We start from the raw sequence: 22280 nt of genomic DNA on the forward strand, positions 1-22280 counted from the left end.
GATGTTGGTATTCTGAAGGAGACAATGGGCAGATAAAAAAAAAAAAAAATATATATATATATATATATATATATATATATCTGGATGGGTACAGATGTACATACAAATGTTCTAGTCCAGGAATTTTGTACAATGAGTAGAGAACTGGGCTGCAGACTGTGCTTGTGAGTTACCACCAGCCCATGGTGTGAAGAGAGGTGAAAACTGATCCTGGTTGTGCTGGAGAAAACCTTTTGTTGGAAGGAAAAATCTGCATTTCAGACAAGCAGTGAACCTATCCCTGTGCTCCCCAAATGCAACGCTGTTGTCCTGGCTTTGTGTTGAATCAATATTATTGAGCTGTTTGCTGAGCCCTCGGTGTCTCTCTGCTCCCGCTTTTCCTCCTTTTATCAACTCTCGGGCACATTTGCTTACACTTGATTATTTGGTTCTGTGAGAGCACTGGCAGGGTTCCCTGCTAGGGTGAATTTCAGCAGTGAACTTGTGGAAAGGAGCAATTCCAAACAGGCACCCCGGGAGCTGAGAAAGCCTTGAGGGACGATGTTCAGCCTGGCCTGAGGTTGGCTTTAAGGTCTTTGTGGAAATGAGTCACTCCAGTGGAGCTTTTGGTGTGTTTGTTGTTGTTTTCTGTGCACAAAATGGGATTTTCTGGGCATGTTTGTAGGGAACACAAGGGATTTTTGTGTGATTTGGTGACATGGAGAGCGTTTTTCTGCTCAGTGTTCATTTTTGCTGTATTTGAGTGAGAATTGTTGGGTTTAGGTGTGCGTGTTTTGGGGTGGGAATGGGTGGATTTTCATGGTGCAGCAGAGCCCTGCCTGACACAGGCAGAAAATCCACCCATTCCTACCCCAGACCACCCCTGCCAGCCAATGCTGTTGTTCTCCGTGTTCAAAATGGCATTTTCTGGGTATTTTTGTTGGGAGCACGAGGGATTTTTGTGTAATTTGGTGATGCTTTAAGGCAGCAAGACAGGGAGAGCATTTTTCTTCATTTTTGCGGCATTTGAGTGAGAATTGTTGGGTTTTTGTGTGGATGGTTTGGGGTAGGAGTGGGTGGATTTTCTGCCTGTGTCACTGCAGTCAGAAGGAAACCCCCAGACCATCCCTGGCAGCCAATTCCCATTTATTTCCCTGATGATCCCGTTTAAAGCCCATTGCACTTGCAGTGTTTGGAGGTGAAGTGTAGCAGGAAATACTGAATACAACCAATTCTGGTATTTCCCTTTAGTGAGAGCTGCCTTCAAATGGTTTTGAATTAATTGTGTGCAGGCTGTGGCACTGCTCTGATAAAGCACTTGGAGCCCACCTGGGTGTGCTCTGAAACCCTCAAAATAACCAAAATAAAACTTATTTCAAATTTCTTAATGCGCATCCCAGATCCCATGCAGTCCAGGGGATCAAAATGCTCAATCATTATTGGCTAATTATAACATTGGAGGATTTAATTTTGCATTTTTCACTGTGCTAACGGGGAGAGGAAGGCACTTTGGGCATTTTAGCAAAACACAACCAACAGCTGCTTGGCCAAGGAACTTTTTTAATTCTTGGGAGCTGCGGGAGCCAAAAGAACAGAGCTGGGGAGTGTTGCAGTTGTGTCTGCAGCAGATAATCCCCCAGTGCAGCGTGGAGCAGACACAGGAATTACTGCACGCTCCTAAATCCTGCTGCACTTTAATCTCCCCATGATCTCTGGGAACGCTCACAGCATTTATTCCATTTATTCCATTTATTCCTTTTATTCCTGGCTGGGGTTTGTTGGGAATGAAGGAGGGAAGCTGGAATACATGAAGGGAATAAAATTTAAATTTATTTATTGTAGACAGCTTGCAACAACTTTTTTTTTTTTTTTTTTCCTGTAAAAAGAGCTGCAGATCAGAGATTTAATTTATATTGATTCACTTCTGGCTTTGCCACTGGGTTTTATTTGGGGTGGGCTTTGGCTATTTTGCTCTCTGATTTTTCTCCATTTCTCTGTGAAATGAATATTTCATGAAATACAAGCAAACTTGGAGTGGTTTGTGCTTCATGGACAAAAATAACGTAGTGCTGCAGTGATTGTTTGTAATTTTAATTTCCCACTGCAGGCTGGCATGGCTGTTAGCTCCAGAGCAAGAAATACTGTGAAATATTTCTGTTTAGAGTAAAAGTTATTTAGTATAAACACTAGTAAATAAAAATTTATTTAGTTATAAACACTTTATATGGAATAAAAGTTATTTTTGTCTAGCAGTGGGTGTTTCTGTTGCTTTCAGGATGCTTTAATTCCTGGCAAAACAAGGTGGGATTTTTGTGGTGTGCAGTTTGGTTTTGCACAGTATCAGGCACCAGGAGGTAAATCCTGCTTTTATCCAGTCCCAGGGAATACCCAGGGAGGAATCCAGGAATTTTTCTCCCCTGCTCTCAGGTACTGAGGGATCCCTATGAAAATTCCAAGTGCCTCCTTGAGTAAAAATCAATGTAAATCTGCTCAACGACCATTTGTTTTTAAATAAATCGCTTGTGCTGATCTGTCTTACACCTGGTGAAAAACCAGGCTTTTCATTGAAAGGGAAAATGTGATTTTTTCTCCCCACCCAGGCCCTGCCTGGCTGCTCCCACTGCAGTTAATGCGACCTGCTGTGTGGGTGGGGAGGGAAAACACAAAAATTGATGTAAACTCTGCTTTTTTCCTTGCTGGGTGCTCTGAGGAGCTCTGGGAGGGTTTGAACCAATCTCTCAGCATTTTGTGTGTCCCACACTCGGTGTAAGAACAAAAAATCTCAACATCATCAGCAAAGCCCTGAGCAAACCCAGCCCTGAGGTATTTTTTCACTCAGTCTCTTTTCCAGGAGAACACTGAACTTCAAACCCTTTGATTTTTTAAAAAAATCTCTTTAAAACACTCTTTTTTAAAACCACACAATTTCTGGAGCAGCTTTTCCCATTATTTTATTGAATATTCAAAGTGAAAAGGTGCCCTTGGAGCAGTCCCTGGAGTGTGTTTGCTGTGGGTTTTTGATGCTCTGGGCAAACACACTTCAGGAATTTCTGCTTTTATCAATGGCAGTGCTTGGTGTTTGCTGGTTAAACAACAGTAGAAATAAATGCTGATAAAAACAAGAGTAGAAATAAATGGTTTATGCCCAAGCCTGTGGGATTGCATTATTTTAATGTGAAAATAATACCCTGTGGGAGATGGGGGAACTCTAAAGGCTGCCTTTAGGACAGTCTCTGTTAGTGCTATCTAATACAATAAATTACAGCTTTTTTTGCTTTTTACTAGGTGTGCTTCAGTTTCTGATAACCTGGCTCTGTTTTAGTTACATTTTACCTATTAATCCCCCCAAAAAAGCAGAATGTGCCAGAATGTGCAGATGAAATCCCAAGTTTTGAAATCCATCTTATTTTGGTTAAAAGAAGCCATTTTTATATGAAGAATTCTTGCTTCATGAGACTGGATCTGGATTTAAATGCAACCACAGAGCCATTGTGGACCATTTTTGTTGTATTCATCCCTGAATTTCAGGACCATTTTTGTTGTGTTGTGCCCTGAATTTCAGGACCATTTTTGTTGTGTTCATCCCTGAATTTCAGGACCATTTCTGTTGTGTTCAGCCCTGAATTTCAGGACGATTTTTGTTGTGTTCATCCCTGAATTTCAGGACCATTTCTGTTGTGTTCAGCCCTGAATTTCAGGACGATTTTTGTTGTGTTCATCCCTGAATTTCAGGACCATTTCTGTTGTGTTCATCCCTGAATTTCAGGACCATTTTTGTTGTGTTCAGCCCTGAATTTCAGGACCATTTCTGTTGTGTTCATCCCTGAATTTCAGGACCATTTTTGTTGTGTTCATCCCTGAATTTCAGGACCATTTCTGTTGTGTTCATCCCTGAATTTCAGGCTCTGGTTTGTAGCTGCAGGCACTCTGGCAGGTCTGGAGGGTGATCAGTGCCCTATCCCAAAGCTCCTGTGCATTCTCAGGAGCTGCTTTTTATCAGCCTAAATTGGTCCATCCAAAGCAGCCTGGAAATAAAAATAGAAATCCCCGACTCCTGGTTTGGGCCCTGCATTATTGATGGGTTCCTGCAGTGTCCTCTGTGTCCAGGAGATTTATGGGGTGTGATTTATTATTTAGTGGCACATGCAGAAGCACCTCCAAGCATTAAAGAAACAAAAGATATTTCCTTATCAGGTGAAGGGTTCTCTTATCTCCTTTTCCTTGGAGATTGCAGCAGCAGTGGGAGCAGAGGAATTCAGCTGGAGTGGTGAGTGAAAGCAATGCTGCTGATTCCCTTGGAATTTAGCACTTTAAATGGATTAGAACTAAAAATATCCCTGCCTGGCATTGCGTCAGAGCCTTCCAGAGTATCTGCATTTCCATGTTTGATGGCAATTTCGAAAGATTCCCACGTGGGAGCTAAGTGGGAGCCAGGGTTGGGAATAACTGTAAAATTCCTGGGGGTTGCTAAAGTGGGAGCAGCGCTCGGGAAGGAGAAGGTGATTTTTGTTATGGACAAAAAAGGTGCTTTTTGTTCCAGACAGGTGTGGAATTGTGTCCTTGGACATGTGGGACAGCAGTGGGTTTGTAACTTTGGGGTGGGACCTTGCAGCATCTGCTCCACCACATCTTGTTGGTCAGTTCTGTTGCCAGTGAGTTCACTCATTGCTGACGGTTTGGGGTTTTTGTTGATAATGCTGTGTGAACACTGCATTAGGGATTATAATCCCAAACCCCAGAAATGGTTCTGTGGAAAGGGAAATAATCACATTTGTGCTTACCTAAAGCCTGGAGTTTCACTACCATAAGGGAGGGGTTTGATGGAGCTTGTGGTGTGTGCTCCTGCTCTGTTTGGACAAATCTGACTTTCCTAGAGCAGAGAAGTGATCTTGTGAAGGGGCTGAACCAGAGAAACACAGAATCCCACAGTGCTTTTAATGAAATGTGGTGGTACCACCATGTTAAACATCCTCATGCATTATTAATTCTAAACTGCTGGAAAATCCCTACAAACCAGTGCAGGATTTCTTCCCCTACACTGAACATTTCTGTTGATTTTTGGCCCATATTTTGTGTGACTGCAGAGCTCTTGGCTGCACGTTCAGGAGCTCCAAAGGTGAGTTTCTGCTGATGCTGGAGGTGTGTTTTGGGCCCCAGGTGTTGGTCCTGCAGCTTTGTGGAAGGTGAGGGGAGCTGAGCAGTGTTAAACTCCTCAGTTTGCTGGATCAGCTGCCTGCACTGCAGGGAAGGCTCTTTGAGAGGCTGTGAATTCCAGACAGGTAAGATTTGGAAGCTGTGGTCCAGGTTAACATTTTGGACTCCACTAGATGGCACTGATTTATTGTGCTGTTGATAAAAAACCATCAAATGCAGTGGGAGACTTTTATTTTTTGAACAGGAACCGTAAAGGAGGTGACGAGGATGCTCAATATTTATCTGTTTGTCTGCTGGGTGCATTGATAGTTTCCTTCATGACCTCCTGCTTCTGATGAGGAGTTTTGGATGGAGTGGGTGTATCTTTTAAATATTTAGCACTGGGAAGACATCTCTAAATAAACACTTGGTTTTTCTTATCCTCTTTGTGTGGAAGGAAGAAGCTGGGCCAGTCTTGGTGCAGGCATCTGGGTTTGCCATAACTGTGTCTCAAACCATCACAGAATCCAGGATAAAGAGAAATTCTTCTCTTTCTGATAAGAAAAGAGTGTTCCTGGTGGGTTACAGTCCCACAGTGCCACTTCTGGGTGACACCAAAGTGATTTCACTGTGTTGGTGCTGAGGGCACTGGCTGGGAGCAAATAATTAATGATTCCAGTTCCAGGGGCAGAAATGGCTGCCCCTGAGAGCTCTTTTGGTAAATTTGGTGCCCAGATTCTCCCCAGGACCTTCTGTGTGCTGCTGCCCAGGGTGGGAGGGCAGAGAATCTGTAATTCCATCTCTGCTGTCCTCTCCCTGCATCCCCTGTGCTGCCCCTGGAGCATCCCACATGGAGCAGGAGCTGTTCTGCTCAGCATTTAGGACACTCCATGAGGATCAACCTGGGCTTAGGCTTGGTTCCACCTGGTTCTCCTCCTGTAATCTCCTTTTGCTGGCAGCTGAGGGGAGCTGAGCGGTGCTGCAGGTTGGCCTTGCCTGACTCCGGCACTGGTGGGCGTTTGGATACGAGAGGAGTTGTTCTGCAGGGAGTGTGCATCTCTCCCTCTCCACACGAAATCCTGCCTGTTTCCTTGCCTTCCTTCCAAGGGATCTGCAATTCAATGGTTTCCCAAGAGATCAGCCTCTTTCTCTATTGCAAAGATCAGTTCTGTGCTCGTGCTTGGAGGGGTGAAGCCTTTCAGGAGCCTCAGATGGATCCAGCAGTGGCTCCCCAGAATTCAGCGTTTTGTGGGTGCTGCTGCCTCCTCCAGCTGCAGTTTTTGGGGCTGTGTGTGGGGTTTCTGCAGCTCTCTGTGTGTTTCCCTGGGGAATTTGTGTTTCCCCTCCCCAGAAGCTGCATGGAGACGTTGGCAGGGCTGAGCAGCCAGGGCACTGCAGGGAGGCACTGAAACCCAGTTTTGTGCAGCTTTTGTGGTTTCAGTGCCACAGAGCTGGGGCTGATGTGCTGATATTCCCTGTCTGCTTTGGGGGTTCTTGGTGGTTTTCCCTCCTCTCCAACTGGAGGTTCAGTTGTTATTTGGCCTCAGTGATGTTTCTCAGCCCCAGCTCACTGCAGTCTCTGGGACTCCTTCCTGGGACATTGGCAGGGTTGGCTTTTTCTAAATATTTTTTTTTCCTTTTGACACCATGAATTTTTACATAAATGTATGAATTTTACCCTTGGTGGGGAAGTATGGGGTGATGTGTTCTGGCTTTGAATTAATTCCTAAAACCGTTGTTTCCTAACTCTGTGATTTATATCTATTCCATTTCATTCTGGGCTTTATGCATTATTAATTCCTAATTCCATTATTCCCTGACTTTTTCCCATTGCCTTTTTTTTTCCTTCTTTTTCACAACGTTTGTCTCTTGTTTGCTGCCTACCGAAGCTTTGATGTTCCTGGATAAATGGATTATTATTAAATTGAATGGATTATTAATAAATTGATCATGTGCAGTGCCTGGGAACAGCCTGGCTGTCCCCAGGGGTGGGTGGGGACCAGGTGCTTTCTGTCCCTTGGATCTCACAGGTCTGGTTTATCCTCAAATAAATTCATCCAATAATAATAATAATAATAATAATTATTATTATATATAATTACAATTAAATATAATAAATAATTATAATAATATAATATATATAATTAATAATAATTATATTATAAATAATTATAATAGAAATAATTTTATCCTAATATATCCAATATAAATAAATGAGGGTGAAGGGGAAAATTGTCCTCATTGAAGAGGGGAAAATCCAGCTTAATTCAGAGCAAAGTGCAATTAAGGGGGAGAGTAAATTGGCCCAAAAAGGGGGGATTGAGTGGAGCATGGCTGGGCCTGTGGGGTTTGTGCTGGTGGTGGGAGAATCAGGCAGGGCTGGCTGGGGACTCCAGGCTCCCTTTGCTGTTCTGTTTTCCAGCACAGAAGGTGGAATAGTAATTTATTATCTGACATTCTTGGCAAACAGATGGAAACCACTCTGCCTGTGAATTTGCAAGGGAAAGGATTCTGGGAGCAGGCTTTGCATATGTCCTTCCCCCCTTGGTTTTTGTGCATACTTAGGAAAACAACAATGAAGTCATTCCTTGTTGTTGGAAGGAAACTTGTGTGGTGTTCCCACTCCTGCTGTCAGGATGGGTAAGAGAGACATCCACTCTGAACGTGGCAAAGGGATGGAAGAGATGGGAATAAAATGAAGCTGGGAAGTGCAGTGAGCTCTGCGAGTTCTGCTTGGTTCTCATCCCACATTTGCATTTTGCAGTGTAGAATAAACCTCTCTGTTTGACGGTGAAGAAAGAAATGTTAAGGCTAAAACCATCTAATTAAGAAGCGAGCAGGAGTGTAGAATAAACCTCTCTGTTTGACGGTGAAGAAGGAGGAGATGCGAAGGCTAAAAGATCTAATTAAGAAGTGAGCAGGTGAACAAAGGGCTCAGATCAGTGAGCGGTGAACGTGCCCTTTGCAGCACTGACATGTTTGTGTTGTAGTTCGCCTTTGTTTGTGCTTTTCTTCAAGAGGGCAATTAATTAACTTGTTTCTTTGTTTTGCTGGGCGGGTTTTGCCTTTAGTGAGTTTCACACCAGGGAGTTCTCAGCCCGCAAAGATGAGAAAGGGGCTCTGGCTTTGGGAGGGCAGATAAGAGCACTTGGGAACGGGGATTTTGAGTTTTGGGTAATTAATTGCCCTCTGGGTGTGTGCCCTGTGTGTGACCAGGCACTGCAGAGGTTCCTAAAGCGCTTGGATTGCTCAGCAACAGCAGCCAGGGTTTGTGGCTGGGGCTGGAGCTTTTCCCCTGCAGAACACAAAGCCTGGAGGAGGCACTGGAAGGAATCAGCCAGATGGGTGCTTAACCTAAATCCCCTGAACTCCCTGGGGACACCTGGCCCAGGCTGCTCTCCTGGCTCCGAGCTGCTGTGGGAGCTCTGTGAGTGCTTTATTCAACATCCAGGGTACGTGAAACGGCCCTGAGAGCTCCTGGAGGGGGAAGAGCTGCTCACAGTGTCAGGGAGCCATAGAGGAGATGGCACCAAGATCTCCTGGGCAATCCCAGCAGGAACCGGGGAGATTCCCACTCACAGCTTTGGGGATGTTTGGCTTTCCCTTCTGGCTGAAAAAACAGCCATGGCACGAACGTTGACTGAAGATCAGTGGGAATCTCCCATCCATGCACCACCAGTGCATTCCCTCCCATTTTTTACATCAATCACTTGGATCTATCCATCCCATTTATAGTGACTTGGATCTGTCCATCCCATTTATAGTGACTTGGATCTGTCCATCCCATTTATAGTGAGATACAGAGATTGAAATGAACACTCAGATATTTTCACCATCTCAGTGCTCATTTCAGTCTCTGCACCTCTGCCTTTCTGCTCCCCACCACAGGGGAACAGGACCAGTTGTCTCTGAATTCCACCCCTGAATTTCTCCCTGTGCTGCCTGGAAGAGGCAGAACAGGAGATGCCAGCACAGTGATTCCCCATGAAAACAGCAGCTCCTGCCTGACCCAGGGCAGGTTCCTGCTGCAGGAGCAGAAAATCTCCTTCCAAACCCTGGTGCCAATTCAGCAGAGCCGGGCAGGACCCTGTTCTTGTTCTGGTGCCCATTAGGAGCAGCTGCAGGCTGGACTTTGATGTCCTGCAGGACAATGGGGTCGCTGTTCCAGCTCCAAATGCCTCTCCTTGCTGTGCTCTTTGTCCGGGGGCTCTGGGACTGGGGAGAACGTGAGGGGCAACACGAGATGGAAATCCCAGGCAGGAAATGGCTCCCAAATGCCATCACTGGGATGTCAGGGTTTCAGCAGGGATGCACTGGGAGGCAGCAGAATTTTAATGCTGGCAGATAAATGAGGATGAAGGGGAAAATTGTCCTCGTTGAAGAGGGGAAAATCCAGCTTAATTCAGAGCAAAGTGTAATTAAAGGGGGGGGGGGGAAACTTCTGGCGTAGATGGAGAGAGCTGAGAGATGGCAGGAGGAGTTCTTGTGCACAGATGAGATTTATCTATTTCTGTCTGGTTTTCCTAGAGAATGTGCCCACCTTTTCCTGGGGTATTTTATGCAGTGGACAGACAGAAATTCTGGGTGATCCCCTCCTGATTTGGGCAGCGAAGGAGGAGCCTCTGTGCAGGAAATCTGAATTTCTGCAAATTGAGGTGCTTTAAAAAGAGCAGGAAAAGCAGAGGTGGTGGATCCTTGTGGTTGTGAGGAGCAGGAATTGGGAGGGATGGGGATGGGATAATTGGGTGACAGAACCCCCATCCAGTGCTTCGGGTTAGGGCTTGCTGTGAAATAACACCAAAACATATTTCTGTCCCTTTTCTCCCTAAAATCTCTCATAATTTGCCCCAAACCCTGGCTCATTAATCTCAGATCCATTCTCCTTTGTGTTTTCCCCAGAGCTCTGTGGCAGGATCCCAGTGAGTCACCTTCTCCCAGGGTTTTGTTGCCGTTCCCTCAGTGACAGGAGTGACTGAATTCCTGCTTGCAGGCATGTAGGAGATCCCACATCCCTGCTGCCATCTGTTACCAAACTTTGAGGGTTCTGTTTTTCCCAGTTTGCAGCAATTTGAGGGAGAGTAGGGGAAACAGAGCAGGTGATTAAAAGGAGGATTCGAGTGGTGCAAAACATGGGTGGAATGACCAGGAAAAGAAGAGTGCCTGCAGTGGGGCTTCAGGAAATTCAGCAGCCTCTGACAGAAGATGGTTTTAATCAGATATTCTGACTGTATTCCCCCTGTCATGAACCAAATTTCAGTTTATTTATTTCTTTATTTTCAGTGGTGTGTGGCTGTAATTGCAGCTCATTATCTCTGTTGTGGTGAGGGCAGGGCTGTGGATGTCCCAGGAGGTGCAGGCTGATCACAAAAATCACCTTGCACGTGAGCTCTGAGTGCCAGCCCGGCCTCCAGAGTGCATTTTTTAATGAGCTCACCCCGTGGAAAGATCCATTGTTCCCTGCACAGACAATTGCTGGCTTGTGATGTTTGCAGTTCCCGGCTTGGCCACAGTTCCTGGCTTCTGTGGGAATTATCCTTTGGGTTTGGCTTTTTCTTCAGCAGATACAAAAAAAGGAATAAAATACATCCAAATACATCTTTAATTATTTGTGTTTTAGTCATACAAAGCTCCCACTTCATTATGTGGTGCTCAAAGCAGACTTTTTGAGCATGGATGAGCAAACAACACTTTGTGTTTTTCCCACAGGGGAAGAAAATGTTTCTTCAAACTGAAATAATCCCCCGTCATTCATGAGTCAGGGCTGATTTTAGGAAGGAGTTGATTGGACATGAATTACGTAGATGCTACTCCAGAGTTGAAATTATCTTGGGTTACTGTGGGTATTTTTATCTGTGCAGCTGCAGGATTGAAGGCAGAACTGTGCCTACAGCTCTGCTTTCTGTAAAGAGGAATTTATAACAGAACATTTTAATTTTTCCCTTCAAATATTCAATTAGCAAGCTTTGATTTTTTATCTTTTTCTGTCGCACAGACAGATTCCACCTGCACTTTGGATTCCCTGACCACGCTGACTTAGGCACCAAATCCTTTTTCCCCCTCATTGCCGGAAGAGTGTGAATCCGCTGGGCACATCTGTCCCCAGATGTGGGGGTCAGCTTTGGTTCAAGGTCCTGCTTTTGGCTCTTGAGCTTGGGGTTATTTTGGGTATCTCAAAGTGGAATTGTGCTTAAACCTGAGACAGGAGCAGCTGGATCTCAGCAGGTCCCATGTGGGGCTCCTGGGGCTCCTCAAATTCTGGTTTCCTATACCCTAAACCCTTTTATCTTCTTACAGCCTTGATTTTTTAATTTTTTTTTTTTTTATCTTCTTACAGCCTTGATTTTTTTACTTATTAATTTTTATCCTCTTACAGCCTTGATTTTTTTTATTTATTAATATTTTTTTCCCTAGAAGGCACAATACATTTATTAAGAGCTGTGAATGATCTTGTTCATGTGTTTTTGAACCCTTTGGGGAGGAGCAGCCTGAAGTTGTTCCTGTTGTGTTCTGATGTGTCAGTGAGTGCCCAGAATTGTGGGCATGGCAATCACAGATCAGCTTTGGCTGCTGTGCCCCGTGTCAGGTATTATTAGCTGTGCTGAGCATCCAATCCATCCAAATCCAGCAGCTAATCCCCTTGTTTGAGGGAAATTTTAATGCTGCCCGGTGTCAGAAATGTTTGTTGGTGCTTCTGCGCACGTCGTGGGGCTCCTGAGGGTTCGGGTTTGACTTGAGGATGGTTTTGTGTGGTGGAATGTCACTTGGACTGGGCTGGGTGCAGGAGTTAAATCAGAGTAACAGTGACAGCTCTGGGGAGGACAGACCTGGCTGCTGCTGCTGCTGTGTTGGAACTCAGCAAGCTGAGCATTGTTGAGGTGCAGAGGGTGAGCAGAAGAGCCTCAGCCAGGGGAAAGTGATGAACTGAGGAAAATGGTGAACAGGAGAAAATGATGAAATGAGCAGCGTTGTTTAAAGAAGCCCTTGCAGGCCTCCCTGGTGCTGTCAGTGTGGCAGGCACAGTCTGGAGCAGGGAGTGCTGTGTTCTGCAGGAGATGTGTGTGTGCACCTGCCTGACGTGCCACTGCAGCAATCCTTCACCTGGCAGCCAAGAGATCAGAAAATCCAAATATCTGGGTGGCAGGCACAGTCTGGAGCAGGGAGTGCCGTGCTCTGCAGGAGATGTGTGTGTGCACCTGCCTGGCGTGCCACGGGAGCAATCCTTCACACCCTTCCCTTAGCAACGAAAAGATCAGAAAATCCAAATATCTGGGTGGGTTCAGCCCAGAATGAGCTTTGCTGAGCATTCCCAGGGAGGGTTCCAGGGCCCTGCACTGTTGCTGAGGGCCCTGCACTGCTGCTGAGGGCCCTGCACTGCTGCTGAGGGTCCTGCACTGCTGCTGAGCCTCCTGCACTGCTGCTGAGGGTCCTGCACTGCTGCTGAGGGCCCTGCACTGCTGCTGAGGGCCCTGCATTGCTGCTGAGGGCCCTGCACTGCTGCTGAGGGCCCTGCATTGCTGCTGAGGGCCCTGCACTGCTGCTGAGGGTCCTGCACTGCTGCTGCGGGCCCTGCACTGCTGCTGGCCCAGCCTGCAGAGGCTGCTCCTGATGGAGCAGCTCCTGAAGGGGCTTTGTGCTGCACCCAGGGGTTTTTCCTGCATCCCAGAGGAACCTGAACCCCACAGTTGAATTCCTGCCTCCCCTGCCACCCACAGGCTTGGCCAAAAATGCCATTTTTAAAACCTGTGCTCAAATGGTGTAAAGTGAGCATGAATCTCCTGCTCAGCACAGATGCCCTTTTCCAGCTCTGGGGTTCCTTGTGCAAGGAAAACCATCCCATGCAGCCAGAGGAGGAAATTATGGGATGCCAGCAGTGCTGTATAGGAGCCTTTCAGTGCCTGCCCACAGAGCACTTCCAGAAAAACTCAGAGCCAACACTTCCCTTGGCAGCAGCTGCTTCATTTTTATTTTTTTTTTAAGTTAATTTAAATTATCATCTCCTGCAGAAATCCTGACTCAGTGTCCTTGGTTTGAGGCTTCTCCAGCCCAGGCACACGAGGCTGTTCCTGTTGGATGTGAGCAGCTTCAATCCCTGTCAGTCCTTGATTGTGGGGAGCATTTTGGCACTGCTGGGAGTTGATTTATTATTATTTTTTCCCCCCTCCCAATAACGTGATGTTGCTGGAATTTTCCATGAGTGGGAAAGCTTGTCCTTGGCTAATTTTTGTTTGGAAGTTTTGTGGTTGAGGGGGTTGGGAGCACAGCCTGGAATAACTGAGAGCAGCTGGGATATCTGAGTGGGATGGGGAGGCTGCTGAGTCCCTGGGGATGGGGGATCCCTCCCAGTGTCCCCCTGCAGCATTTTGGGGTCACAGTTGGCTTCCAGGGTTGTTATAACTGGAGATGCAGCTGATTTTACCCATTTTTCCCTGCTAAAAAAAAGCCATTTCTGAGCCCTCAGCCAGGCTGGTGTCCCTGGGCACAGATTTCCCAGTTCTGTGTGCAGGGAGGGAGCTGGGACAGCTCAATCCTGCAGGGAATTTCTTCATTCTCCCAAGGTGTGGGGAGCCCACAGAGCTTCCCTGCGTGTCCAGAGTCTGCCAGGGACAGACGTGCAAATTGTGGTTAAAAATTGATAATTGTGCCAACAAAACAGGCACTGGGCTGTGAAGGGAACAGAGTGTGCCTGTTCTCAGGGCCAGAATTGCAGTGTTTGGGTTTCTGATGGATTTTTAATTGCTATAAGCAGTGCCCTGTGTGTGTGTGTGTGTGTGTGTGCAGGACTCACAGGGGCTGTGTTTGAAACATCTTCCTTCCCATGAATTTCCAGTTGGTTTCTTTTCTCTTCCTGTGCCAAAGGTGTTTTCTTCCTTCTGAAGGGGATTTCGTGATTCATTCAGGCAGAGGCTGCAGGGCTGCTGCCCCTTTAGGATCACTTCCCAGCCTTTTTTCGTTTGGGAAGTGCCCCTTGGATTATTCCTGGAGGAGCTGCAGTTCTCCACCCGCTCTCACCAAGCCTGACCATCATCATCCTCACTGGCCAGAAATGGGGATTCTCTGCACATCTGCCTGGGAGGGAGCCCTGGGAGTGCTCGTGGCTGTGACCCTAATGAGGGTGGCAGTGTCCCACAAGGACAAACCCCATTTCCATTTCCCTGTTGTTCCTGTCCAGTGGAGGCTCCCAGAGCTGGGGGCAGGATTTGGCTGCACTCTGTGCCTTGTGATGCCCCAGAACGAACAAGAGACCCATTCATGGCTGGAGTTTCCCTACAGAGACAATAGGGAAAATAAGGAAATTGTGTCACTTCTCATCCCCAAACATATTTCAGTTTGAATTTTCCTTGTTCTCCCTCTCGTCCTGGGTTATAAATCAGATTGCCTCTCTGTTTTTTGGGCTGCTCCCAAGGGCTGCATAAGATTTTTAAAGAATAGAATGGATATTCAGTGCTTTTAAATGACAGAATGTATATTCAGTGCTTTCAAATAACAGAATGTTTATTCAGTGCTTTTAAATAATAGAGTGTACATTCAGTGTTGCAAAAAACCCTTGGGATTGTATCTTGGGAGTCAGTGGCTGTGTGGGATCCTTGACTGTGACATTTCTCAGTGAGAAATCTGCGTGCTGAAATGGATTATTGAATGGGACTCACTGGAAAACAAGCACAGCTATATATCATTTACTTTTGAAGGGAAAGAATGGTAAAAAATGGCCTAAAACCAACCCAGAACTGCTTTAGGCTTTAACAGCTCCACACCCAGATAGGAAATGTTTGTGGGCTTGGGGAAGGCGCATGGATTTTTAATTAATGATCAGGAATTCCAATTCCATCAGCTGTGCCCCTGCAGGATCCCTTCTGCACAGCCTTTCCCTTCCCTCTTCATTTTCATTGCAGCTCATTTTTTCCTGGTGTTTCATTCTTTATCATCTGTTCCCTTTTCAGAATAATTAAGGAATGAAACATATGATTTATGGCAATTATCTTGCACATTAGAGGGGGGAAATACACAGTTTGTCTAGTTGCTTTGGTGTTGCAGTTTGCAGAGTTGATAAGCAGCCCCAATTTCCTGACACATTCATTTTTCAAGTTGTTTCAAGAGAATCTGATGTGACACAGTGAACAAAAGACTAATCTAATTTATCCTTTTTTATTTTTTTCCTCATCTCTCTCTCATCCCTGTAATGTTTCTGCTTGGCTGGCTGCATATGCGGATGGGTTTTGTGGTGGCGTTTCAATTTTGGGGTGGGTGCTGAGGCAGGGAACGTGTCCTCCCCTTCCTTGTGGTTCCAGAGTGACACCAAAGCCTCTCTGGCTGTGAATTCCAGAGCCAGGGATCAGTCTGAGAGCAAAACTCTCTCTCCCTGCAGGGAAACACTCGTGGGGTTTTGTAGGATCAGTCTGAGAGCAAACCTCCCCTTCCTGCAGGGAAACACTCGTGGGGTTTCCTGTGATCATTTCCAGTGAACAGCAGCTGAATTGATCAGGTTCTGATCAGTGAATTATCAATGAATCAGTGAATTACCAGGTTCTCATCAGTGAATTCTTGAGGTGCTGATCAATGCATTGATGAGGTTCTGATCAGCAAATTGATGAGATGCTGATCAGTGAATTGATCAGGTTCTGATCAGTGAATTACCAGGTTCTGGTCAGTGCATTGATCAGGTTCTGGTCAGTGAATTATCAGGTGCTGATCAGTGAATTGATGAGGTTCTGATCAGTGCATTGACCAGGTTCTGATCAGTGGATTGATCAGGTTCTGATCAGTGCATTGATCATGTTCTGATCAGTGCATTGACCAGGTTCTGGTCAGTGGATTGATCAGGTTCTGGTCAGTGAATTGATCAGGTTTCAGTCAGTGCATTGATCAGGTTCTCATCAGTGCATTGATCAGGTTCTGGTCAGTGCATTGATCAGATTCTGATCAGTGAATTACCAGGTTCTGATCAGTGCATTGATCAGGTTCTGATCAGTGAATTACCAGGTTCTGATCAGTGCAGTGATCAGGTTCTGATCAGTGAATTACCAGGTTCTGATCAGTGCATTGATCAGGTTCCCAGTGCCAGAGGTCCCTGACAATCTCTTTTACACCATTCCCAACTTCTCCACTGCCTGCCCCTCTTGTCCCTTTATCACCCCAACCAAGTCTCAGCTGCCTGCAGAATCAGCTTGGTTGGGTTTTAATTCCTTTCCAAGGGGTGAGGAATGAACTGTGTGTGTGGAAGGAAGCTCTGCAGACAACAAATGCTGTTTATGTGCTGCTGCTTTGCACCAAGGCTGGGCCCAGCCTTAGGAAGTAGCTGAGCCCTGAAAGGAAAGACTGAGGGGATTTTTCCTAATCCTGTTTTATCTTGGCAGCAAGAATAGATTTTGCAACTTCAATAATAATAGATTTTGCAACTTCAATAATAACAATAGTAGTAATAATAATACTAATACTACTAATAGTATAATTTTATTTACTAATAGTATAATTTTATTTACTAATAGTATAATTTTATAAACTAATAATTTATTATTATTATTATTATTATTATTATTATTATTATTATTATTATTACTATTACTATTACTATTGCTATAATAGTAATAATAGATTAGTAATCCCGTTTTACCTTGTGGCAAAATCAGTTCTTGGCAGGAAGAATAGATTTTGCAACTTTAATAATAACAATGGTAATAGTAATATAATAATAATAATAATAATAATAATAATAATAATAATAATAATAATAATAATAATAATAATAATAATAGCAGCTTTAATAGTGCTGGCCCCCAGGCCTTAAACGCAGGGATTTAGCGGTGCCTGGTGACTGTGATGCAGGGAATGCCATTTTCCTTGCTGAGCTGTCAGCAGTGCAGTGGGGTTTGGTCTGTGTGTGCTCATCTCCACGATCACAGGGATGGCAGGGGATGGGGGCGTGCTGAGGGACAGGATTGCTGCTGGCACTGGGCTGTGGCTCCTGTTCCTGGCCAGAATTGCAGTGATTTGGGTGTCAGGAGCCTCCAGTGCCCTGGCAGGACTGGTGCCCTATTGGTTTTGTCACCAGCATAAAGGAAATATTAAAATAACCAGCCAGGCTGAAGCAGCACAGGAGGAACACAAGGCTGGGCAGGGTTTTGCTCAAGGTAAAGCAGAATGTCAGAGTTCAGAACAGCTTCATAATTCCAGTAATTGAGGCTGGAAAAGCTCCTGTTCCACTCTGCTGTCCCCTGAACCCAGTCTTCACGCTGCTCTCAGATACTGGGTATTAGATAAGGTTATTTCACCACTCCTCTTGCCTGGCAGAATTTGCCACTTATGAAATGATTCCATTTAGCAGATTAGTTTCTGTAACTGCATATTGCTTTTCATTAAAATTTCATGGGGCTTTTATTTAACATGCACTGGAGCCTTGTTTATGTGGGACCTGTTGAAGACAAAGTGGATTAGGCCATTTAAGCCATGTATAATCCATTCCCCATGGGCTGGTGTGTGCTGCTGCCTGCCTGCTCCTCATCCCTGTCCCTCCATCCATCCATCCATCCATCCCGAGGAGCAGCAGCTCTGCATTTGCTGCACAAGGAATTGGCAGTGCTTTAATTGCGTGATAACGAACTTGTTCCAGGCCTCTCCTCAGCTGACTTCCAAATTTTGCCCAGTTTTAGCCCTGGAATGGTGCCAGTTCTTGTTTGTAGGAGCTGGCTGCTCCTCACATGGAGATTTCTGCCCTGTTTTCATGGGTTGAGGGCAGGTGTTTGTTACTTTGGAGGCTCCAATTTGTTTAATGCTTTGTGGAATTTTTCTTCACTCGGGGTCACCAAATGTGGTGGTGTTTGAGGGTCCCCAGGATGAGGGAAGAGATGAGAATCCTGACTCCATGTTTCAGAAGGCTGATTTATTATTTTATGATATATATTATAGTAAAAGAAAATTGTATATTAAAACTATACTAAAAGAAAAGAGAAAGGAGACATCAGAAGGCTTGAAAAGGAAAGGAATGGAATGAGACTAAAATCTTGTGACTGACCAGAGAGTCTGAGCCAGCTGGGCTGTGATTGGCCATTAATTAAAAACAACCACATGAGACCAATCCCAGATGCACCTGTTGCATTCCACAGCAGCAGATAATTCCTGTTTTTCTTTTCATCTGAGGCTTCTCAGCTTCTCAGGAGAAATCTCCCGGCAAAAGGATTTTTCATAAAATGTGTCCGTGACATTCCACTGTGTTCAGCTGAGTCAGGAAGGCCCTGCTCGGGTTTATTGTGTTTATTCCCACCTTATTCAGTGCCTGTCACACAGCCCAGGGCTTCTGGCACTGAACTGGGGCAGGATTTGATCCAGTGTGGGTTGCACACATTGGCAGCACGGGAAGGAGCCCGTGGGACACGAGCTCGGGGGCTTTGTGCCCAGCTGGTTCCATGGCCAGCCCTGTGTGTGCCCCAGCACGGAGAGGATGCTCCAGGAGGCTGGGATTAGTCTGGGCTTCAGCTTGGGATTCACTTTGGGGTTCAGTTTGGGACTCATCTGCACTTCAGCTTGGGATTCAGTTTGGGGTTCAGTTTGGGACTCATCTGCACTTCAGCTTGGGCTTCAGTTTGGGGTTCAGTTTGGGACTCATCTGCACTTCAGCTTGGGCTTCAGCTTGGGATTCACTTTGGGGTTCAGTTTGGGACTCATCTGCACTTCAGCTTGGGCTTCAGTTTGGGGTTCAGTTTGGGGTTTACCTTGGGGTTCAGCTGCACTTCAGTTTGGGGTTCAGTTTAAAGTTCAGTTTGGGACTCATCTGGACTTCAGCTTGGGGTTCAATTTGGGTTTTAGTTTAGGGTTCAGCTGCACTTCAGTTTGGGATTCATCTGAGCTTCAGTTTGGGGTTCAATTTGGGGTTCAATTTGGGGTTCATCTGGCTTCAATTTGGGGTTCGGTTTGGGCTTCAGTTTGGGACTCATCTGGGCTTCAGTTTGGGATTCAGTTTGGGTTTTAGTTTAGGGTTCAGTTGCACTTCAGTTTGGGGTTCAGTTTGGGATTCATCTGAGCTTCAGTTTAGGGTTCATCTGAGCTTCAGTTTAGGGTTCAATATGGGGTTCATCTGAGGTTCAGTTTGGGATTCATCTGAGCTTCAGTTTGGGGTTCATCTGGGCTTCAGTTTGGGGTTCAGTTTGGGGTTCAATTTGGGGTTCAGTTTGGCATTCGTCTGAGCTCCAGTTTGGGGTTCCTCTGGGCTTCACTGGTGATGGTGGCACCTGCAGGAGTGGTGAACGATGGAGAACTCCTGATTCATGCTTTTTTTTTTCCCTGATTTTTTTCATGCTTTTTCCCTGGTTTCCCCTGCTTTTTTTTCCTACTTTTTCCTGCTTTTTTCCTGCTCCTCCTGAGTCCTTGCGGTGCAGCAGAGCCCGTGGAGGAGCCCTGTGCTGCTGAAATAGCGCAGCCCTGGTGCTCCTGGGGGGTGCTAAGAGCTTAATTGTCACTTGCAGCTCCTCTTGATTTTCAGCTTCTTTATCCTCTGAAAGGTGATAAAATAAGGCCAAAAAATCCAGAGGCATTTTCCTTTCTAAGCCTCCTTTTTCCAGGCTTCTGAAATGTATTTATGCACAGGGCTCCTCCTAACAAAGGCCTCTTTGAGGGTCCTGTGGTCGTCTAACATTCCCTCCTTTCACATGAAATTAAGGGCTGTGATTTACTGCAGTGACCTGAGTGCCTGAGTGCTCTCATTTACAGCCAGCACGGCTTTTTTTTTTCCCCTCCCCTTTCTTTTTCCCCTTTTTTTTCCTTTTTTCTTTCTTTTTTATTTTCTATTTTTTCTAATTTTTCCCTTTTTTTTTCCTTTTTTTTTTCTATTTTTTCTCTCTTTTTTTTTTTCTCTTTTTTCTCTCTCTTTTTTCCTCTCTTTTTTTCTTCCCTTATATGGGATCTGTAGGATTTTTCCTGGTTTTTTCCTTTCCTTATGTGGGATTTTTCCAGGTTTTTTCCTCTCCTTCTATGAGACCTGCAGGATTTTTCCTCTTTTATTTTTTTTTCTTTCCTTCTGTAGGATTTTTTCCTGCTTTTTTTCCTTTCCTTATGTGGGATTTTTCCAGGGTTTTTTCTCTCCTTCTGTGGGATCTGTAGGATTTTCCTGGGTTTTTTTTTTTTTTCTTTCCTTCTGTAGGATTTTTCCTGCTTTTTTTCCTTTCCTTCTGTACGATTTTTCCTGGTTTTTTTCCTTTCCTTCTGTAGGATTTTTCCTGGTTTTTTTTCCTTTCCTTCTGTAGGATTTTTCCTGGTTTTTCCTCTCCTCCTTTTCCCTGGCAGGTGCTGGAGGAGTCCTTTGAGAACCCGATGGAGATCCCATTAAAACCTGGGTTAATTGGGAGCTGTCTGCACTGCTCAGCCTGGCTCTGAGGAGCTCCACAGCTGCCTCTCCTGGGAGCTGCTTTATTGCAGCAAATACAAATTCAGGACAAGGACTTGCACAAGGGAAAAAAGGCCAAAGCTGGACTGGGCAAACAGGAATTGATTCCTTTCCTTTAGTCATGGCCGAGTTTGTGTTGGGTGCAGCTCAGACCAGAGTGTGACGTTGCTTTGCTGATGTTTTACGCTGCCTTTAGCCAGATTAGCTGTAAAATAACAGGTGAAAATGCAGGTTTTTTAGCCAGATTAGCTGTAAAATAAAAGGTGAAAATGCAGGTTTGTTAGCCAGATTAGCTGTAAAATAACAGGTGAAAATGCAGGTTTTTTAGCCAGATTAGCTGTAAAATAACAGGTGAAAATGCAGGTTTTTTAGCCAGATTAGCTGTAAAATAACAGGTGAAAATGCAGGTTTTTTAGCCAGATTAGCTGTAAAATAAAAGGTGAAAATGCAGGTTTTTTAGCCAGATTAGCTGTAAAATAAAAGGTGAAAATGCAGGTTTTTTAGCCAGATTAGCTGTAAAATAACAGGTGAAAATGCAGGTTTTTTAGCCAGATTAGCTGTAAAATAAAAGGATGAAAATGCAGGTTTGTTAGCCAGATTAGCTGTAAAATAAAGGATGAAAATGCAGGTTTGTTAGCCAGATTAGCTGTAAAATAAAGGATGAAAATGCAGGTTTGTTAGCCAGATTAGCTGTAAAATAAAGGATGAAAATGCAGGTTTGTTAGCCAGATTAGCTGTAAAATAACAGGTGAAAATGCAGGTTTTTAGCCAGATTAGCTGTAAAATAAAGGATGAAAATGCAGGTTTTTTGCCGAGTCCCAAGCCAGCACAGGGGCAGCTGAGAGCGTCCCTCTGCCCTGCTGCAGTTTATTATTCTTGGCATGCAGCACAAACCCACTGAGGAGCGCTGCAGTCACCCTGGGCAGGGAAATTCCTCTCTGTCCTGCTCTGTGTCCCTGCCTTTGCTGCAAGAAGTTTTTCCACTCCCGTTTCCAGCCGGCTGCTCCCCGGGATGTGGCAGTGCAGTTGCGCTGCTCTGTCATCCTCTGTCTCCTTTTCTTCCTCTCGTTTTTATCTGTCCTTGTCCGTCTTGTCCTTCACTCCAGCAGGAACAAAACTCCCTTTGTGGCGGCAAACGCGGTGCCAAATGCTCGGAATAACTGTAGCCGTGCACGAGTGAATGTAAACCATAAAAGGGCCAGTAAATTCCTTTTAATGCCATCCTATAACAACCAGAATTCCCATTTTAATAACTGGGGCAGGGCAAGGCTTGACCTGGTTGTTTGGTGCAAGCATTCACTTGCTTGGCTGGGTTCAGAGATTGTGTGTTCAGCTCTGCAGCCGTTTGCTGTTAATGATGCTGCATTCATTAACATCCTAATGAGAGCCTGGGCTCCCTTCCTGGGGCAGATCCTTCCCTTACCTGAGTCCCTGCTTTGGAGTGCAGCTGATTTCTTGTGTCTGGGCAGGGGAAGGGCACTGGGGGCACATGGATCAGCCATTGCTCAGAATTTATTATTTTAATTATTATTAATAATAAATAATGCACAATTATTATTATTATTACACTATATGTACATATAATATAATACATTATAATAATATATCATAATACATATATACATATTATTATTTATACATTATATGTACATATAATATAGTACATTATAATAATATATTATAGTACATATATACATATTATTATTATTTGTACATTATATGTACATATATTATAGTACCTTATAATAATATACTATAATACATATATGCATATATAATACATGTATGTACACATATA

At 44.9% G+C, this 22280-nt stretch overlaps 1 protein-coding gene across 6 annotated transcripts in view; it reads left to right on the forward strand.

Annotated features, from left to right (window-relative positions):
• The window catches only part of NCAM1 (neural cell adhesion molecule 1), a 93138-nt gene that overhangs the window by 8836 nt on the left and 62022 nt on the right, over positions 1-22280 (forward strand). The gene's annotated exons all lie outside the window — the stretch shown is intronic.

The sequence above is a fragment of the Molothrus ater genome, chromosome 22 (genome assembly GCF_012460135.2).
Source record: "Molothrus ater isolate BHLD 08-10-18 breed brown headed cowbird chromosome 22, BPBGC_Mater_1.1, whole genome shotgun sequence".
In the NCBI taxonomy this organism is placed as follows: Eukaryota; Metazoa; Chordata; class Aves; order Passeriformes; family Icteridae; genus Molothrus; species Molothrus ater.